General features: G+C 37.7%; 1 protein-coding gene across 4 annotated transcripts in view; it reads right to left on the minus strand.

Annotated features, from left to right (window-relative positions):
* LINGO2 (leucine rich repeat and Ig domain containing 2) overlaps positions 1–20595 on the minus strand; it is a 1387358-nt gene that overhangs the window by 803345 nt on the left and 563418 nt on the right. For all 4 annotated transcript variants that reach the window (XM_051857089.3, XM_051857096.3, XM_070053181.2 and 1 more), the window contains one exon: positions 13847–13927. The gene's annotated coding sequence lies outside the window, so the exon portion shown is untranslated. The remainder of the gene's footprint in view (positions 1–13846; positions 13928–20595) is intronic.

Genomic DNA, 20595 nt, shown 5'->3' on the forward strand with positions numbered 1-20595 from the left:
AGTTATCAAATCTGAGAAGATGGATTTAACACAAATATTTTAAAAAGCTGAACAGGATTAAGTTTCTTAAGGATAAGAGAAAAACTTGAAGAAAGATGCAAAGGTATGGAATTGATATATGCTGATTTTCTTTGTTTTAATATGCAGCACTGTGAAAACCATGTTATGGAGCCACGGTATTTATGAGAACAAGGGAGCAGGGGTGGCAGAAGGTATTTTTAACAAAGTCATCAAAGCACTCATGAGGATGGCATATTTTCCATGAACAAGCAGCATAACTTAGTACTCTGTTCTAACTCCACACACAGCATAATGGAAATGACAGTTTCAGAATACTGATTTTCCCATGGGGACGTCAACAGCGAACTAGGAAAGGATCACAGGCTCTGACAGCTGATTGGTGAATTAATCAGGTGTTGAACTATGTTAATGCTGTTGTAAATTACATGTGGAGCATGCACTCAGAGTCATAAAAAGTTTCCAAGGATGCCAGGTATCTCATAACAGTAGGGCAGAATTTAATCAGAATCTAGGGGGAGGCCCAATGTAAATTAGTTTACCAGAAACCTGGTGAGATTCATCTTACTTATCTTTTTGTGAGGTGAAAACTTAGAGTAGGTGGCAAAATTATGTAGGCTCCAAGTGAAGGGAATTTATGCTTCTTTTTTTCTTTCTCTCTACAGTGTCCTTATTACAGACTTAAAAGTTCACATCTGTCAACATTTTACCAATCATTAAAGTTACCCCTCGTTATGTTAACATATCAAGTGACAGAAGATTTTGAGAAAGCACAAGAAAGACTATTTTTTATTCTGCTATGACCACGTCAACTGTGGTTGCTAACTATGTGCTTTTGAGAAATACTCTAGTTGTTGGCCTTTGTGGGCAAATACATCTGCTATGTAACATATTTCAGTTATCAGTAGCATGATCTCAGGCAAGTCATTTGATTCTTCAGCTCTCATGTCTTCATCTGCAGAATGGGTATAATGATAGCATTTATTTTGTAGAGCTATTATGGGGATTAGGGATTAATTACATAAGTATTAAAAACTGCTTAAAAAGTGCCTGGTACATAGCAAGAGTTATAAAAGTTGTTAAATGAATATTGATACAAAAGTCATGTTCTTCTATTCCTACAGAGAACTATCACTGTTTAAACTTCTGATCGAGCGACAAACTAGGATTTCAAACATTCTAAATGCTCAAAAAATAAGCTTTTCTGGATGGTTGTTTGGTGCAGCAGTTAAAACACTGCTTGGGGGCCGGCGCCACGGCTCAGTAGGCTAATCCTCCGCCTTGCCTAGTCCCAGTCGGGGCACCGGATTCTGTCCCGGTTGCCCCTCTTCCAGGCCAGCTCTCTGCTGTGGCCAGGGAGTGCAGTGGAGGATGGCCCAAGTCCTTGGGCCCTGCACCCCATGGGAGACCAGGAGAAGCACCTGGCTCCTGCCATTGGATCAGCACGGTGCGCCGGCCGCAGTGCGCCAGCCGTGGCAGCCATTGGAGGGTGAACCAATGGCAAAGGAAGACCTTTCTCTCTGTCTCTCTCACTGTCCACTCTGCCTGTCAAAAAAAACCAAAAAACCAAAAAACAAACCAAAAAAACACTGCTTGGGATGTCCTCATCCCATGTCAGAGTGCCTGGATTCAGTCTTATCCCCATTCCTGGTTTATCTTCCTGCTAATGTGCACCCTTGTAGGAAGCAGGAGATGGCTCCTTGCTGCTCATGTGGAAGGCCTAAAATTAGTTCCAGGCTTCCGACGTTGACCTAGTGTAAACTTGGTTATTGTGTTCAATTGCCAGCAGATGGGAGAATGCTTGATTTTGTCTGTTTCCCTTTCTACCTTTGAAAAGATTAATCTTTAAAGGAGTATTTCCTTAGAAAAACTCAGATTTCATCAATCTGAATTATTAAAATATTAGCAAATTTTAACATATTAAGGATTAGAGTGTGAGAGTTTATAGAAACTTTTTACTATTATCCTCTGTAACAAAGTGAATATGAATCTAAATACAGGCCATGAATTATCTGCCAGACCAAAAGAATGCCATCTAAATTCATTTCAGGCCTCTTTTGAGATAACAAACATATCTTGAACTATGTTGATATGTTGTATTTTGATGAGCTATTTTGTATGTCTTGTAGGAATGGCAAACCTGATCCAATGAAGTCAACTCTTACCATGAACAAAACATTGGGAAGACTTTGCAGAAGTTGCAGACCTAAAAGGAAGAGTTAAGTTTCTTCTATTCATATCTCCAAAATACTATTAATGATATTATTGCTCCTTTCAACAAACTTTAATTATTAAAATACGTATGGCTATCATAAGAACACATAAAACATTTTTAAAAGTACCTTTTATCTCCATTCTCTTTTCCTGTGTGCTGTGAACTGAATGTATCTATTAATCATTAAAGAGTTAAGTGTCATACTTATCAAATGCCTGAGGACTAACAGTATTCACGTAAATACAAAAATTGACCAATATTCCTGGAAGAATGAACCTGAGATTATACCAGGGTTGGTAAGCATAAAGAAGCTTGAGGTATTTAATTCTATATTGAGATTAATAAGAATGTGATACTCACAAGGATCAAGAATCCTATCAATACATGATATAAAATATTTGGTAACCAGAAATAAAATATTTATATTAATAGAGCATAATGTGTTATATTTTATTCCTAAAACGATTCTGGATAGCTTACTAAGATATTTGTTGCAGGGTAAATATAAATGAGGAAGAAAATTAAAACAAATATATCAGTGCTAGGGCAAAGTTAGCAGTTACTAGAACTCAAGTGAGGACAATCCAGGAAATTAGACTCCTTGTTCAGATCACCATCCTAGTATGTGAGTTATTACTTAATGGAGCTATCTGAAAAAACAGTGACAGAAAAGGACAAAGTTCCGATCTCTTCCTAACTAGTTTTTGGGCCTATATAGTAACATAAAGAACTGACATAATGACCTGAAAGAAGGGTCTAGATTAGAAGCGTGAGAGAACTCTACCACTCACTCTAAATTTAGGTTTTAGATTTTAAATTGATTGAGTTATACACACTCAAGGAAAATACAAGCCAGAGAGAATGACCTAGAGAGGAGGTCCCCAGTCATTTAGATGTAAGATAAAAAGCAGAAAGTGTGTAAGAAAGATGAGCTAGATTCTCCTGTGGGAGGGCCCTGGCCTTTAGGCTGAAAGGAAGGGAATAGTTACATCTACATGCATAAATTTTCACTGGGTTGCCATTCCACAGCATCCTACAATCTCTCCAATAATATTATTGTCCTCTCTTCTTGGGGACAAGATTTTCCTTCCCTGCTATCTTCCTTCTCTCCCTCTAGTTACTACACATACGTTGCAATATTAACCTTTGTATTTTCTAGTTCTTGGCTGAAAGTTTCACATTTATGGTGAGACTTCCTGAAAACATTCCAAGGAGTTCCTCAGCCTCCCCATTTGCTTTACTTTCAAGTCAGCTCCTATTTTTACTGTATATTTCTTTCTCAAAAAGTTTTTAAAGAGTTATTCATCCATTTGAAGGCAGAGCCTGCGAAAGGCAGAGGCAGAGAGAGAGAGAGAGATGTCTTCCACTTTGTCCCACTCTCCCAAATGGTCGCAACGGCTGGAGTTGTGTCAATACAAAGACATGAGACAGGAGCCCCCTTGGCGTCTCCCATATGGGTGCAGGGGTTCAAGGACTTAAGCCATTCTCTACTACTTTCCCAGGCCATAGCAGAGAGCAGGACTGGAAGTGGAGCAGCCAGGACTCGAACCAGCACCTATATGGGATGCCAGCACCGCAGGCGGCAGCCTCACCCATTGTACCATAGTGCCAGCCCCCACAAATTTTAATTATTAAATCATTTCATGCTCTTCATTTCCCATTTGAAATGTAAGGTCTGTGACAACAAGGTACCCTATTGCATTGTCTACTAACGCAGATGAGTAATAGGTGAACATACTCAAGGGTTCCATAAAGATTTACTGAATGAATACATTCGTGGATGTGTGGTTTAGCAGGCCCAGAAAGGTAGTTTAAAAAGAGGTGTTTCTTGGAAATTTCTTGTTTTAATATTAACAATGGCTAATATTTATCAATAACACATGTAAATTCTTACCATTTAATCTTAATACCATCACCATAATACAAACATTGAACAGAAAAATACAATGGTATCCTGACCAAGTATACCATTTAGATTCAAACCAGAAAGAAGAGATCTATTCCACAGAATCTCCAGATGCATTCATTTGCTGTGACCCTGAGAGTCTAATGTGATAATAAATTCCTTAAAAATAAAAACTAAATAAAATTAAGATGGGATATATACATAGACTGATCCCAGAGCAGTAATGCTTCACTCCCAGGTTATGCTATTAATTTTTGGTTATATGCAAAGCATGTACAGTGGATTCAGTTCAATGCTTCCTAATATCCTACACACAAACACACACAAACACATATACACACACACATACACACAAATCTATTACATGATCCTCTGCGGTCATAAGTTAAAAATAAAGGAGTTGCCATATTTAAGTGCTGAAATTAGAGTAAAATATGTTGCATGGTCTCCTCAATGGGGACTTTTACAAGTGAAAGAAAATCACACCACGAAAACATTAGTACCGCAAATGCAAGTATGGGTTTCCAGTACCTATAACACGAATGAGTGTAAGGCAAGGGCATTAATTCAAGGTGTCATTCAGTGACAGAACTCCTACTGGGTAAATACAAACATTTTAATAGACTTACTTAATTCATTGATCAATTTTAGGCTGTATAGATGAATGAATCATCATCCACGATGAATGATTCATATCATATGAATTCATATGAATGATTCAGTTCTTATGATTCATCATACATATAGATGGATGAATGATATATCAGTAAGTCTATCCTCCATCAACATTACTTCTGGAACTACAGTTAGAGCAAAACAGGATGGCAGAAATTATGATGTATAAATTCTAGAATGAGTAATAGACCAAGAATATTTGGTGATATTAATTAAAGACACATCCATATGAATAAAAACATGTATAATCTTGGTATCTGATTAGAAGCTGAGATTAATACCCAGAACATGTCCTTGTACTTGAACAAGCTACCATTATACCTAGGCAGAAAAATATAAAACAGTGTATATGTCAAGGCTCTTCTCCAAAACAACATCATTCTGGTTTTATCTAATATATGAACATAAGTCTGACTAAAAGACAAACATTTTTTTAAAAGAATATGTATTGTATTTGAAAGGTAGAGTTACAGAGAGGCAGAGGCACAGAGAGAGAGAGATAGAGGTCTTCAATCCAATGGTTCACTCCCTAAACAGCGGCAACAGCCAGAGCTGGGCCAATCCAAAGCCAAGACCCAGGAGCTTCCTCTGAGTCTCCCATGCGGGTGCAAGGGGGCCATCTTCCACTGTTTTCCCAGGCCATCAACAGAGAACTGGATTGGAAGTGGAGCAGCGGGGACTTGAAGTGGTGCCCATACAGTATGTGGGCACTGCAGTTGGAGACTTTACCCACTATGCCACAACATCGGCCCTGCCAAACATCTTTTAAAAAAAGATTTATTTCTTTCTTTGAAAGGCAGGGTTACAGAGAAAGGGAAAGATACACATACACACATACACACATACACACACACACACAGAGAAAGAGAGAGAGAGAATCTTCCATTTGCTGTTTCACCCCCCAAATGGCCACAGTGGTTGGGGCTGGGCCAGGAGGAAGTCAGGAATCAGAAGCTTCATCTAGGTCTCCATCATGAATGCAGGGGTTCAAGAACTTTATGCCATCTTCCACTGCTTTCCAAGGTGCATTAGCAGGGAGTTCAATTGGAAGTGGAGCAGCCAGGACTCTCTCTGGTACTCATACAGGATGTAGGCCTCACAAGTTAGGGTTTAACATGTTGCAACATGACACTGGCCCCTACATAAAACTTCATTATGGGACTAGTGTTGTGCTGCAGTGGAATAAGCAGCAATTTGCTATGTCAGCATCCAATATTGGAGCCAGTTTTAGTTCTGGTTGCCTTGCTTCTGATTCAGCTCCCTGCTTATATGTTTGGGGAATCAAGGGACGCTGTCCTAAGTTCTTGGCCTCTGCTATCTGTGTGGAGATCTGATGGAGTTTTTGGCTTCCTCACTTTGGCCAGGCCCAGCTCTGGTTTTCACAGCCATTTGGGGAATGAACCAGAAGATGAAGACCTATGTCTGACTCACCCTTTGTCACTGTTACTCTGCCTTTCAAATAAATAAATAAGGGGATTCTAAAATTGATGAATAGGGAAAAGCAGCACTGATTTTGATCATAGGAAGATACCAGAAAAATAGAAGACCTGCATTCCTGTGAGATAGTTGGAGACAAGTTTTCAGTGCAAAGTCTACAGAAAGAAGAGAGACTATGGAGCACCACGGATTCTACAGACATGTAGCAGCTTATTCGACACCACCAGTGATTCCAGTTGGTGGAGAATCCATCTTTCCAGAGGGAGGTGAGAGGACTCTGCATAAGCCCATGCTCTACTACTGATCTCCTCTGGGAGGGGGTCTTGAAATCCCCACTGAATTTGATTCCAGGCAGACAAATTGGTAGGGAGCAGGATGCCCAGTGAACTCTGTGAACAGAGGGCATACTGCTTGCACCAGGGAAAGCACCATCTTCCCAGTTAAGGCAAGTGGAGTCTGTGTGGATAGTTAGTGGGCAGGGAAGGATGCCCACTTGGCAAATTGCTCCCCTCTCCTCCTCCCACCAAAGCACCAGATTCAGAGATGAGGTAGCTCTCTTTGGAGGGCAGAGCAGATCCCCTGAAGCCTGAGATAGTGGGAACTGGGCAGCCTGTGATTGTGGGAATACTGTGAGTGTGCAATTGGCCAGGAAACTGGTAAGGGTGTGGGGCATGGCTGGGTCTTTGGGATAATACTGAGCCTGAAACCAGATGCTCAGAATTCCCTCAGTGCTAGGAACAGACATCATGGAGAGCTCCATGTTCACTCACCCTCTGGAGCCCACGGATTCTTTGTACAGTTCACCCACCTGAGTAAGAAGGGGGTACAAGCACAGAGAAGTTCACCTTGACATAGAGAAGGGCTGAGGCAGTGATCACATTAGGCAGGGAGATCATCTCCTCTCTCCTACAAACTGTAGAGAACTACCACCCATAACTCGGGTGTTACCCTGGGCTTTTACCCTACTTACAAATACAGGCCAGATCTCCTTGGCCCTACTCAGCACACACTTCTGGATATCTCCTGAAGGTGCAGGCATCCCACTATGCCTAGAGGCACATTTTCAAGAATAAAGAATTCATATGAGATATTAATGTTTCTCCAGATGCATAAAAATAAGCATTCAAACACACGAAACATGAAGAAAGAAGACAGTAAGACTCCCCCCACAGGAATACAATAATACTTCAGTATTAGACTATGAAGATGAGGAGACTGATGAAATGCCAGAAAAGGAATTCAAAGACATGATTGCAGATGACATGATCCGATACAAAGGTAAACCAAAAGATTCCACTAAGAAACTATTGAAACTCACAAAAGGGTTTTGTAAAGTTGCAGGTTATAAAATTAACACACAAAAATCAATAGCATTTGTATGCATAAACAATTTCATGGCTGAGAAAGAACCTGTAAGATTGGTATCATTTAAAATAACTCCAACATTTTAAATACCTTGAAATAAATTTAACCAAGGATCTCACAAATCTCTACAATGAAAATTACAAAACATTAAGGAAAAAAATAGAAGACGTGCACACACACTAATGGAAAAATCTTCCATGATAATAGACTGGAACAATTAATATAGTCAAAATGTCCATATTACTCAAAGCAACTTATAGATTCAATGAAATTCCAATCAAAATACCAAAGACATGTTTCTCAATTCTAGATGAAACAATGCTAAAAATTCATAGGGAAATGCAAGTGAGCCTGAATAGTTAAAGCAATCTTAGACAACAAAAACAAAGCTAGAGGCATAACAATGCCAGATAAGACATAATTCAGGAAAGTTATAATCCAAACAGCCTGCTTCTAACACAAAAGTAGACATGCTGAGCAAAGGAACATAATAGAAATCCTAGAAATTAATCCATGCATGTAAAACACACTATTTTGACAAATGAAATAACATCACTCCCTGGATAAAAGACAATATCGGTCTGGCACTGTGGTGCAGCGGGTTAACGCCCTGGCCTGAAGCACCAGCATCCCATTTGGTCGCCGGTTCAAGACCCAGCTGCCCCACTTCTGATCCAGCTCTCTCAGAAAGCAGTAGAGGATGGCCCAAGTCTTTGGGCCCCTGCACTTGCGTGGGAAACCTGGAAGAAGCTCCTGTCTCCTGGCTTCAGATTGGCACAGCTCCAGCCGTTGTGGCCAATTGGGGTGTGAACCAGCGGATGGAAGACCTCTCTCTCTCTCTGCCTTTCCTTCTCTCTCTGTGTAACTCTGACTTTCAAGTAAATAAATAGATCTTTAAAAAAAGAAAAGACAGTATCTTCAATAAATGCTATTGGGAAAATTGGATCTCCATGTGCAGGAGTATGAAACAAGATCTCTAACTTACACCTTATAAAAATGTCAACTCACCATGGGTCAAAGATCTAAATCTAAGACTCAATACTATCAAATTATAAGAGGAAAACATTGGGGAAATTACAAGATATTGACCTAGGCCAAGACTTCCTGGAAAAGACTCTAGTAGCACAGGTCATCAAATCAAAATAGACAAATGGGATTATATCAAGCTGAGAAGCTTTTACACTGCAAAAGAAACACTTAACAAAGAGGCAACTGACAGAATGGGGAAAATATTTGCAAACTATGATACTAATAAAGGTTTAATATCCAAGATAAATGGAGAACTCAAGAAACTCAACAATAACAAAATAAGCAATCTTGTTAAGCTATGGGCAAAGAACAAGAACAGGCATTTTTCAAATATTGGAATACGAATGGCCAACAGACATATGAAAAATTGTTCAGGATCACTAGCCAACAAGGAAATGCAAATCAAAACAATGAGGTTTCACCTTACCCTACTTAGAATGGCTCTCATATAGAAATCAAAACATAATAAACACTGGTGAGGATGTAAAGAAAAAGTTACCCTTATCCACTGCTGAAAGAAATGAAAACTCATATAGCCATTATGGACAACAGTATTGAGACTCCTCAGAAATCTGAAAGGAGATCTCCCACATGACTCAGACATCCCACTCCCAGAAATTTATCCAAAAAGAATTTAAATCAGCATAGGAAAGAGTTATCTCTACCCCCATGTTTACTGCAGCTCAATCCACAATAGCTAAAATATGGAATAAACCCAAATGTCCATCAGCTGATGACTGCATAAAGAAAAAGTGGTATATATACACAATGGAATACTACCCCGCCATAGAAAGGAATGAAATCCTGCCTTTGCAACAAAGTGGAGGCAATTGGAAAACATTATGCTTAGTGAAGTCAGTCAGTGCCAAAAAAACAAACAGCATGTTTTCACTGATATGTGGAAGTTAATACAGAATACAATATATATATATATATATATATATATATATATATATAAGAATTCAACTGATATCCTATCATTTGATTATTGGTTTTAGCCTTTTTGCCATGGACAGTGGTCTTTCTACCTTTTACGTTTTGAGCATTATGGTTAGTGGTAAAGTAAAGCCTGTGATTTTAAAGGTAAATTGAAATTATGTTATCCCAAAGTTAAAGGAAAGGAAAGAAAAATGAATAAATAAGGATTTAAGTAATAAAGTAAGCAAATATGTAAGTAAAAAGTCTTTTTATAAACAATATCTTTGAAGGCTGTCTTTGTGGCATAGTAAGTTAAGCCGCTGCCCTGGCATACCATGGGGGCACCAGTTTATGTCCTAGATGCCCCAGTTCCGATCCAGCTCCCTGGCATTGTGTCTGGAAAGCAGTAGAGGATGGCCCAAGTGTTCAGATTCCTGCACCCACATGGGAGATGTGGGTGAAGTTCCTGGTTCCTAGCTTCAGCCTGCCTCAGCACTGGATATTGTAAACCGGTGGACAGAAGATATTTATGTCTATCTCTCCTTCCCCTCTTCCCTTTCTGTAACTCTGCCTTTCAAGTAAATAAATAAGATTTTTTAAAAGAAATCTCTTTATAAAAAGACACCTTCAATTAATAAAATATGAAAGGGCTGGCACTGTGGCACAATAGGTTAAGCCTCCACCTGTGCTCCCACATTTCATATGGGCACCAGTTCAAGACCCAGCTGCTCCTCTTCTGATCCGCCTCCCCACTAATGTGCCTGGGAAAGAGCAGGGGACGGGCCAACTACTTGGGTCCCTGCACACATGTAACAAGACCCAGAGGAAGTTCCTTGCTCCTGGCTTTGGCCTGGCCAAGCCTGGGCTGCTGTGGCCATTTGGGGACTGAAACAGTGGATGGAATGGTCTCTCTTCCCACCTCCCTCCCCCAACTCTGTCTTTCAAATAAATTTTTTAAAAAGTCTTTAAAAAAAGAAAATTATACTGATTCATTAAAAAAAATAAAACATGGAGCATTGAATGTATCACTTAGCATTAAATAAAGTATTTCAAGGATGCATGTAAAGATTGTTTCTCTTACCAAAAGTCCAAGGAATGACAGAATAATGAGAGGGATATGAACTGTGACGTCTCCATTCATTTGTTGACAAATAAATCCCCTATGAGAAGTAGTTGGCTAACCAATGGCACAAAATGAGATCTCCAGAGTCAGGACCCTCAGCTCTTTATTCAGTAGCCCATTTATTTAGGAAAAAAATCATAATTTTTTATTTGTTTGCTTTTTTAATCTAAGCCCACATAATACTACTTTAAACTCTTTCCCCACATTGTATCACGTTATATACAAATGTCCTTAGGCTTTCCTCAAAGACTCAGTGATAAACTCCAGCCTCCCATCCACCAGATATCAATTACAACATTTATAGAGAATTCTCATCATCTCTAACATTTGTGAATCTTTTCTCCAAACAAGGGTCACCTAATCCTTTCAAATCTTCAAATGCCTTCATTATTATGTCTGCTGTGCTCAATTTCCTATTATTCATTATTGTACTAATTCAACTTATGGACTGAGATCACAGTTTTATGAATAATCTTCTACTCATCAGACAGCAGATCTATTTTATCACCTCTTCTCTGTTTACAGCTATGTTAGTGTCATACATATTCTAACTGCACATTGGTCTTCATAGTCATAGCACTTATTTTCTGAAGTTGAATCATAAAACACTGTTTCTATATTCACAACTTTTCCAGTTCTTAACTAATAATATTGATCTTTAAAAAGTATTTTGAATGGATTTAAAATAAAATCATATTTAAAACCCTACTAAACATTTTGAGAAAACAGACTTTTTTATGAATGACTAATGATAAAAGAATAGATAAATAACTAACTCTGTTGTGGGTGAGGGCAAAGTTAAAAATATTTCATTATTTTAGATAAAAACTTAACTACGTATGTTTGGCAGGAAGTTAGAAATTAGCCTATTCCTGAGAGAGGGGTCTGAAGAAACTGGCACATCTGCCAAAGCCCCAGAAATCCAGCATTTTGCACTTCAAAGTCCTTCCAAGATCCTGATAACCTTCCAGGTGGTCCCAGCCCTACACACCCCTCCTCCCCCCCAAGGAAAGCTCCCAGGAGAATTCTCTCTCCTCAGGACCAAATGGGTTACCTGATAACAGGGGGCAAGTAAGCCTTCACAGACACACTACTGGGAAGCTCCTCTGCCTCTGCCCAGCACCAAGGCTCCCCAAACCTGGGAGTGGAATTTGCTAATTTACTCTCTACAGACCCTTTGCCCTACAGGAGAAGAATGGGAAGGAAAAACCTGTGTGCTCAGCTCTCTTCTCTCTGCTGAGCTGCACGCCTGGCCTGCCCAGGTGTATTCGCTCCATTCAACCATGTAACCTTGCTTTCCCCCAGTCCAAGTGACTGGGCACTCTCTATCCCTTCCATTCCGACAGATGCCCTGTCCCCAGTAAAACCTTATTACTTTGCTCTCTGTCTCATGCCTGAATTCTTTCTTATGTGAAGACAAGAACCCCGCAGCTTTTCTCTGGTGACATGTAGACAAAGAAAAAAGAAAGCCAGTAATACAGGGAATATGGGCTGAAAATAGGAATGAAAATAAGCTGACCTGTCACAGCAAGAATATGCAGGTAATAGGATTTATCCTTTCATTCTGCTTATCTTACACTTTAAAATTGTGTTAAAATGAACATCCCCAGTACAGAAACATTTATACATGGATTTGATGTTTTTTTAAAGAAATCACCATCAAATGAAATACTAGTTTTCAAAGCAAACTATAAATTTCATGTTAATACTGTATTATTCACTTTCACCTGACCAAAAAAAAAAAAAAAAAAAAAAACCTTCCTAACCATTTTGCAATCAAAAGACATCTGAAAATAGCCAGTATTCTTTAGGTTCACAATCAATGATAGATTGTAGAACTTCATATAAATTCAAGCAGGAAAAAGAGGTTAATTTATCAGGATTATTTATACTGACTAAAGGAACTATGAAGAAGCATTCTAAGAAAAATATGCAAAAAAGCAATTACATTTCACAGTGTCTTCAAATCATTTCAAATTTATTGTATTTTAAGTGCCATTAAATGTTCCTTTTGATTGGAAGAGCCCTGTAGCTGATAGAAGGTTTTGTGCTGTGCAAATTAGCAGTTTCCCAAATTTTTCTCACAGGACTGTCAATTCTTTCACCATTATCCATTATCCTATCCAAGTTAACATAATAGAGACCTTTGTAAAATGTGAATCATCTTCCTCATGGTGCAGATTATAATTTAAATTTTACCAATAACACTTTCCTTCTTTGAATATAACCAACTCAGAACATTTTGTTCCAGTTTAATCCCCCCCTTATTACTACTGAAAATATGTTTATTTCCTCATCTAAATTTGCAATTCTCTGCATGGGGTGTGGGTTTCCTCTATACCCAAGTCACCATTTAAGACTGATGTGTGCATAGTCATCATTTGCACCTGGAGCAATTATTTACAGACAATAATCTCTTTTTTGCTAGTCCTGTTTCTGTAAGGCTGCAACACAGGCTTATACGCTATTTAAAAATCTATTCTTTTCAGAAGAAAATTTTATGTGAATGCTTTATTTCTTGGTCTTTATGAGAACATGTGTGATGTAGACCACACAAAGGAGGTATTTCTTAGTAGTTCCCAGCTATTTTGTATCATTCTGAGTGTCTCTGCGTTCCTTATTCCCTTCTATGCAATTTTATGGGTGAACAAAAAAGAAGAATGTGTTGATACAGTCTCCAACAATTGAAAATATATATTCTCCTTAATTATACATATGCAAACTACCAAAAGGCCGCTAGAACTAATGGAAGAAAAAAGCCTAGAAATAACTCAGCTTCCTCTTTAAATTTGTAGTTAACTGCTTTCTAAATCACTACCCATGTCCTAAGTGATAATAAAGAAATACTTTATGTCTAACTTTTGTACATGCTAAAACTGCATTTTGAAGAACAAAATGATTTTAAGCAAACACAATAATATACAGACTATCTGGAACATGTCACATATATGATGGCTTATAGATAAACATTTATAAGTCCAACAGTAGAATGTCAACATGCCAATACCTCATTAGGTCTCAAAAACCACAGCAACTTTTTAATTTTATGATTAAAAAATGAAAATTAGCTGCATTTGTAGATATGGGAAATAGATTTTATGAAACAAATTGAAATTTCATTTCATCCTTAAAACATAATTAAAATGAATTTAGTATTTACCTCATATGATTAAAAATCCACTGGACAGTTCAGAAGTGGACATGGCTCATGATGCAGCTTTCTTGTAGCTCTCTTCTATTCCTATAAATAAAGGAAAATGAAAAATATTCATGGCAATATAGGTCTTCATAAAATGACAGCTATTAGCTATGAAATTTTTATTACACTTTACAATGCCAATTAAAAAGTGCCACCCACTATATTGGAGTTATCATGGTTTTGTTAAATGCAAAATATAGCAGTGGAAATTATGTCTTTCTGAGACTTCCAAGGCACTACAACAGATTCCAGATTACGAAGCACTGCAAAAAAAATTAAACCTCTCAACTGCATATTATTTTACGGAAAAAGGCCATGGTAATATAAAAACGAAAGTATTTGCAATCAAATGCTCTCTCGTATATGCATGACCACATAAATAATTATCTAGTCACTACATTGAGTTTTAAGAAAAAGAGTGTTTTGTTTTGTTGGTTTTTTTTTAACTGGTTACTTTAGATTTTAGTAAGTATTGTTACTTAGTATCCCATTACTTGGAAAAGGTTCATAAAATGCAGAAAATAGTAAATTGAAATGTTAAGGCATCTAGTTGATAGGCTGATATTTTATGAATCTTTTGAGGATAATTATGGGAGATAAAAATAATTGTTAAAATAAAATATTGTATGTATTTGCTATATGTACAGCAAAATTATACAAAATTTGACAATGGGTTTCAATTATCTGTGGAAGAAACTTTTTATTAAAAATTCATTGTCTCCCATCTACATTCCAAACACTAGGCAATAAACATGGGTACTTTGCTGCTGCATATATTCACTTCTGTATCTTCACCACACAATGTACTATTTAGTGAGCATGAGAACTATTGAATTCCTCTGCTATATCCCCAGCATTCAAAACCTCACACAAGTATTGTTAAATTCAGGCACCAATATCAAAGAATCAGCACCATGGACAGCTTATCTACTTTTTGCCTCATTTTAGTAAAGACCTAATATTGTTTGAGAAATATGAAAAATAAATTATGATGACTAAATAAGTTATATGAATGTACAAGAATCAATCAGATAAAAGGGGTAAAAAGAAGACTGTTTTGCTAAATGGGAAAAGAAGCTGGCACCAGATAAATTAGTGGAAAACTAAGATGGGGAAATGTTAATACAATCTCCAAAGGTATAGAGGCTTGCAAAGTGCTTCTGAGGGAGAACTGAAGGTGCACAATTGTCTGAGCAGAAATCCCTTTGGTGTATCTCTGTCTAGTGTATCTCTTTTAAAAAAAGAGTAGATATTTTGGCATTCTTCTCTTTTTCAACAAACTTTTGTAGTAATTCCATTTCTTTATTTCAAGATAGAAGAAAAGTGACAAGAAATTTCAGATAAAGCATGTAGTATATGGCATCTCCCCCCCAAAAGAGAAGTGATTCCCTCTGATACTGAAATGATTGGCCATTATTAACCCTTATAGATCACAGTCTACGGTATTAGCAAAGATCCTATTAAGGTGAAAAGTTGTTAACAAGAGATTTCTGGAATGTAAGGCTAATGACCTAAGGAACACTTGCCTAAGTGCTTGCAGCCTCTCACTTGGAGCTTATCAACATTTCAAAGAGCTAAGTTTTAGCTGAGAAAAATGTCTGATCCTAACACTGGAGAGAATGCATCAAATATTCCAAACTGTTTTATGAAAACCGCATCTTCTTTATTTTATATAAATACATATATTTTATATGTTACTCATCATATATTCCTTTTTAGTCACAGAAGGAAGAGAAAAAACATGTCTAACATGATACATAGTGCATTAAAAACATAGTTTTATTCATTCATCTTAAAATAAGTCATGTGAGATAGGTATTATTATTCCACTTTACAAATACAAAAGAATAGAAACTTATGCAGTGATTTTTTAAGACTAATCTTTCCAATATTCAATACTACCTCCAAAGTGTCAAGAGTGGATGGCACCGGTCATGGGAATAACAAGAACAAATGTTAAATTGACTCACTAGAACTGGATGGTTTAACTGTTTTATTATCAATGTGCCATAGTTCTCAAATAAAGTGAAGTTTTGAGGAGAAAAACTTTCTTTTTATTTTATTTGGTATGTTCTTGAAAGAATAATTATTAAAATAAAACATAGTCTGCTTTCCTAGTTGATATTAAAATTTAGACATACATGCAAATTTTTAAAAATATAAAAGACAGGCCGGCACCGCGGCTCACTAGGCTAATCCTCCAACTAGCGGCGCCGGCACACTGGGTTCTAGTCCCGGTCGGGGCGCCGGATTCTGTCCCGGTTGCCCCTCTTCCAGGCCAGCCCTCTGCTGTGGCCAGGGAGTGCAGTGGAGGATGGCCCAGGTGCTTGGGCCCTGCACCCCATGGGAGACCAGGAAAAGCACCTGGCTCCTGGCTCCTGCCATCGGATCAGCGCGGCCATTGGAGGGTGAACCAACGGCAAAGGAAGACCTTTCTCTCTGTCTCTCTCTCTCACTGTCCACTCTGCCTGTCAAAAAAATAAAAAAAATATATATAAAAGACAATATTTTTAAAAAGGTGTTTTGGATAAAAACTAACTGCTTAAATTAATACTGTATTTCTAACAAATTGACACCACAGAAATAACATTCCTTAGAAACATACTGATTAACATCATTTTTCCTCTAGGATAGAAAAAAAGGAATATATCATTCATTCAATCTTAGTCTAACAACACAAAATAGGCTAATCCTAAGAACTAAATCATATAATTTATAATTTCCATGTGGCAAATTAGATCTCTTGTTTACTGAAGCAACAGAGAGAAGATAGGAACATAAGAAATTATATTCACTGAGTAATTCTGACTGTGACAATCTCTATAACTTTGAATATTAAAAGAAAATATTTTTCCATGTTAAAAAAAAAGCCTGACAGTTCTACTAGATTAAACCTCTCAATAGATTCCACTTAAAACACATATAAGTAAACCATACCGAAAGAGAGTTTTGTACTTTAAATACACTAAATCCCATTTTAACATGAAAGGCACATAGCCTGTTCTTCAACAGGGAAAAGCAGGAATAAAAGAAGGCAATTTTTTTCCTCTATTTTAAGTTGACTGGTTTTAAACTGCTTTGTGTAGTGGCTCCCAACAGAGTGATGAAGACTTCACTTTGGATTGCTTTGGCGGCATACATTTCCTTTTGTTCTTGACTTTCTTAGAGATGTACATGGTGGGATATCAGCATTTTTATTTCCTTTATCTTTCAACACCCAAGAGTGATAGAAATACATTGTCATCTCTCATTAAGTCAATCAAGTTAAAACTTTTCATTGTGTTTAAACTTTTAAAAAGTTGAGATTCTACTACAAGTACTAATTTTTGAAGTGTACCTCATCCTTTGTTTCATCTTAAAACATATCCTTAAAAGATCTGCCTCTTTAAATTACACATATACATATTTAACAATTTTTGTTTCTTGTATACATTAAAATAATAATCATAATGAATATTCAATGAATGCTTTCCACATTCCAAGCACTGTTCTTTTTTTAACTTTTATTTAATAAACATAAATTTCCAAAGTACAACTTTTAGATTACAGTTGCTTTTTACCCCCATAACCTCCCTCCCACCCAGAGCCCTCCCATCTCCCACTCCCTCTCCAATCCCATTCACATCAAGATTCATTTTCAATTATCTTTATATACAGAAGATCAATTTAGTATATACTAAGTAAAGATTTCAACAGTTCGCACCCACACAGAAACACAAAGTATAAAGTACTGTTTGAGTACTAGTTATACCGTTAATTCACATTGTACAACACATTAAGGACAGAGATCCTACATGAGGAGTAAGTACACAGTGACTCCTGTTGTTGATTTAACAATTGACACTCTTATTTATGGCGTCAGTAATCACCTGAGACTCTTGTCATGAGTTGCCAAGGCTATGGAAGCCTCTTGAGTTTGCCAGCTCTGATCTTATTTAGACAAGGTCATAGTCAAAGTGGAAGTTCTCTCCTCCCCTCAGAGAAAGGTACCTCCTTCTTTGATGGCCTGTTCTTTCTGCTGGGATCTCACTCACAGAGATCTTTCATTTAGGGTTGTTTTGTTTTTTTTTTTTTTTTGGTTTTTTTTTTTTTTTGCCAGAGTGTCTTGGCTTTCCATGCCTGAAATACTCTCATGGGCTTTTTAGCCAGATCTGCATGCCTTAAGGGCTGATTCTGAGGCCAGAGCAGGCACTGTTCTACATACATTTACTCACATAATTCTCACACCATTCCAAATATATTATTTTTACCCTAACAGAAAAAAATGGAAGGACACAGAACACTTCCTAAATGGAGGCACTGAGGAATTATGTAGAATTACAGAGCTGGGATTTGAATCCAGATGCTTGGCTTCAGATACTGAGTTTTGTCAACTGCACCATCCAAGGCTGTCCCATAGCCATTCAGCCCTAGTCACTTATGTTACATTTAGAACTGCCTGTAATAATACATATTTAAATCCATTGTAATTCCATTCAACTAGGCACGTTTTTAAATTTTTTTATTTATAAAAAGGGAACACATTTCATGTATTTCATATACACAATTTTAAGAGAACAATATTTCCCACCCTATCCACCCATATTCACATCCCCTTGTCTTATTTTTCTTTTAATTTTTACAATGACTTTCAATTTTAACAAGAGACTTTGAGAGAAAATATCATAGTTCAGGATAGTAATTCTAATGGTGGAAGTTTCAGGTGGTTAAATCATAAACCAGAAATCCAAGCCCTGACGTTAACATCCTGGGTTGTCTTGGGTTCCTCATCTTTCATGTCTCCAGAGGCATCTCATACGCATCAACACATTACTGTCTTCATTGCCATCTTCCAAACAGTAACCTTTAACTTGATCTCCTAAATAGTTTTTCTGCTTGTGTTTTTGTCCTTCCAATCCATTCTCTATATCTCAGTCAGAATTATCGAAAAGTATATATAATTTCTCAGAATAATGCTACAGATTCCAGCATAAGGTTTATACTTTATAGATTGGCTGATATTTAGGAAGCTGATGATCTTTTCTGTGTGCCCACATCCTTATTTTAAAGAGTGAGATACCACATTATCTATCTAAAGGGAAGGTTGTGAAAAGTAAATGACTAAATAAGTAAGCCCTCAAACAGAGCCTTGTATATCACATACCAAGTTGTAAACTATTATTCAGTGAAATTCTATTTGATTAGTTATTTGATTATATTTTACCTTCCACATAAACATGCAAATTCAAGAGGTGTGCAGGAACTTTGTGCTATTATCCCCACAAACTTTGTATCTTTTTTTTTTTTTTTTTTTTGACAGGCAGAGTGGACAGTAAGAGAGACAGAGACAAAGGTCTTCCTTTTCGGTTGGTTCACCCTCCAAAGGCCGCTGTGGCCAGCAGCTGCAGCCAGCGCATGCACAGATCCGAAGCCAGGAGCCAGGTGCTTCCTCCTGGTTTCCCATGTGGGTGCAGGGCCATCCTCCACTGCACTCCCTGGCCATAGCAGAGAGCTAGACTGGAAGAGGGGCAACTGGGACAGAATCCGGCGCCCCGACCGGGACTAGAACCCCGGGTGCTGGTGCCGCAGATGGAGGATTAGCCTAGTGAGCCGCGGTGCTGGCCGCAAAACACTCTTAAAGATACAAAGTTGGCTGGCACCGCGGCTCACTAGGCTAATCCTCCATCTGCGGCACCGGCACCCGGGGTTCTAGTCCCGGTCGGGGCGCCAGATTCTGTCCCAGTTGCCCCTGTTCCAGGCCAGCTCTCTGCTATGGCCAGGGAGTGCAGTGGAGGATGGCCCAAGTGTTTGGGCCCTGCACCCCATGGGAGACCAGGATAAGTACCTGGCTCCTGCTATTGGATCAGCGCGGTGCGCCGGCCGCAGCACGCCGGCCGTGGCAGCCATTGGAGGGTGAACCAATGGCAAAGGAAGACCTTTCTCTTTGTCTCTCTCTCTCACTGTCCACTCTGCCTGTAAAAAAAAAAAAAAAAAAAAAAGAGTGTTTTGCTTGGGTAAAATTTAGTAAATATTTATTTAGTGAACCAGTTGATAAACACATGGATCTTAGTATAAAGAATACATTTTTAAGATAAAATAATATAGATCAACCATTTTAGTTTATATGTGGTATGCAGGGATGGTTCAGCATTCACAAAGCAAGAAATGTGATTCATCACATTAACAAACTAAAGAAAAAAACTATATGGTTATCTAAATAGATGTAGAGAAAGCAGTTGATAAAATACAACATCCTTTCATGACAAAAACCTTAAACAAATTGGGTATAGAAAGAACATTCCTTAACACAATCAAGCCAGTTTATGAGCAATCCATGGCCAGCATACTATTGAATTGGAAAAGAGCTGGAAGAATTCTGCCTAAGATCTGGAACTATAAAAGGATTCCCACTCTCATCATTTTTATAAATATAGTCCTGGAAGTTGTGGTCAGAACCATTAGGCAAGAAAAAAAAAATCAAAGGGATACAAATTAGAGAGAAGGAAGTCAAACTATCCCTATTTGCAGATGACATGATTCTATATAGAGAGGATCTAAAAGATTCTACTGAGAGACTATTGGAATTCATAAAAAAGCTTGGTAAAACTGGGAGTATAAAATCAACACAAAAAAGGCAAAAGCCTTTGTATACAAAGACAATGCTATGGCAGAAAAAAAAACTTTTAAGATCAATCCCATTCACAATAGCTACAAAAAGAATTAAATACCTT

The sequence above is a fragment of the Oryctolagus cuniculus genome, chromosome 1 (assembly GCF_051225735.1).
Source record: "Oryctolagus cuniculus isolate XC-2025 breed Fujian yellow rabbit chromosome 1, ASM5122573v1, whole genome shotgun sequence".
NCBI lineage: Eukaryota > Metazoa > Chordata > Mammalia > Lagomorpha > Leporidae > Oryctolagus > Oryctolagus cuniculus.